We start from the raw sequence: 1,935 nt of genomic DNA, 5'->3' as shown, positions 1-1,935 counted from the left end.
CTTATTTAAAGATAAGTGCTAAAAATTAGAATGTATTTGTCATCATTAACTTAATAGCACCTGCCTCTATAATGCTCAGTGCTCACTATGGAAATTCACTAGCTTGGAACCATAGGAAGCTGCTTTTTTAGCCTTGGAACTATAATAACTATTCTTAGAATTTTAAAGAAAGATGTCACTCAACTCTGTATGTCATATTTGTTCTCAGGCACAGAATTCTTCAGCTACTTGTATCTGGCTCATCCTGCTTCTACTTTGCATCTTGCATATTTACTTTAATTTTAAACTCCAATGCAAAGCAAGATTACATCAACGTTTAGAGTGCTGATAATGGCTGATGGCCCTAACTCAATCTTATGTCAAGGAGGTATGGCACTTGATGGGGAACAATTAAGATCCATGTCAATACACGCTTTCCAAAAAAATGAAACAGTGTATCCTTGGCAGAATAATGAGCAGTACTTCCTGAGCATCACTGGAAAGACATGTATCTCCTTGCGAGCTGTTTTGGGTGTGAATCTAACAATGTGTTGTCTAGATCCATTTTTAGTTCGATTTTTAGTCATTGACAAGATAGATGGAAAAAATGTGATATTTCCTGAATTCAATGAGAAACTAACATAGTATCCACTTTCTAAACTAATTTGACCTCAGAAGGAAAGATTATATTGTATGTTTAAAATGTTGAGTTCTTTAAACTAACCCACCATGTTTTTAAACATAATTATGAGAAAGCAACAATGACATCAAACCAGACCAATATTAATACAATTTTTACTGAACAGCAACAACAACAAAAGCATAGTTGTTTTTATGGAGAAGGATGGTTGGATATCCTTATGAAAGAGAGAGAATTAAGACAACAAGGCAGGGTTAATCAACTCCATTTCGCTAGAAATCCCATTCCCCGTTCTATCCAACATTTATATTGTGTGCCTGTAGTCTCACTAACTTCATAAGCCACTTCTAAGATACCAAAAATTGGAACAGCACAAGGAAATGAGATATGCGAAATATATATAGAAATGAGGACTGCAAAAGGGTAAAGAAATTAAATCATTTAAGGAGAATTTCGTTTTCTGAGTCAGGTAAAATTGCCTCTCTGGACTCTCTTTTTCGGCTCTTTTCCCTTCCTGTTAAAAGATCTGAAATTTTCATAGTAATTTAAACTATTTTCCCTTTACATTATAAAGGGGGGTTATTAAAATGGATTTTTCTCTAAGTGGTTTTCTCATATTTGTTCTCTTTAATTTTGCATTATATGTTTAATTTCACTTTTATATTCAGAATTATATTTCTCCCACAATCTAGGAACAATTATAGTCCTGTTGAAAATAGTGGTAACATCAATGTAATTCTACTAGACTTGAATATGAGAGTTAATGTATTCAGGAAAAAAAAAATCTGTGCTTTTCTCCTACCACTTAAAGTATTGTTTAAAATTTAATTTTCTAGAAGTAAACAAGGGGGTCACAATTTGATAATACCTATTTGAACTATATTTACTAAATTAATATACTAGTCTAAAAAATGTTTTTTCTCTTCTGTAAAGATAAATTTAGGCCAACATATAATTTCAGCAAAAGGAACAAGGAATCAGATATAGGTTAGCTTAGTAGGTGGTTAGTTAGTAACCACAACACAATACAGGACTTAAGAGCTGAACTAAACTTCTGTGGCTTCTTTTCATGAAATTATGTTCAATGTGAAAATAGTAGTGAGTAACCCCAAACAGATTTGTGCTAAGAACTTACAGACTGGTAAACATGAAATAATTATATAATGCTGGCACACAAATCACTCTTGCCACATGCAATAAGTTTTATCATAAAAAGGTACGCACAGTATAATTAAATAATTTACAAACCCGACGTTTGATACATTAAAAATCACTGAGGTGAATTACTTATTGGCCTTGTGTGATAATTGCAGCAC

Source organism: Carlito syrichta, unplaced genomic scaffold (assembly GCF_000164805.1).
Source record: "Carlito syrichta isolate Samal-C Ts95f unplaced genomic scaffold, Tarsius_syrichta-2.0.1 Scaffold313464, whole genome shotgun sequence".
NCBI lineage: Eukaryota > Metazoa > Chordata > Mammalia > Primates > Tarsiidae > Carlito > Carlito syrichta.
Note: the sequence above shows the minus strand (reverse complement) of the source record.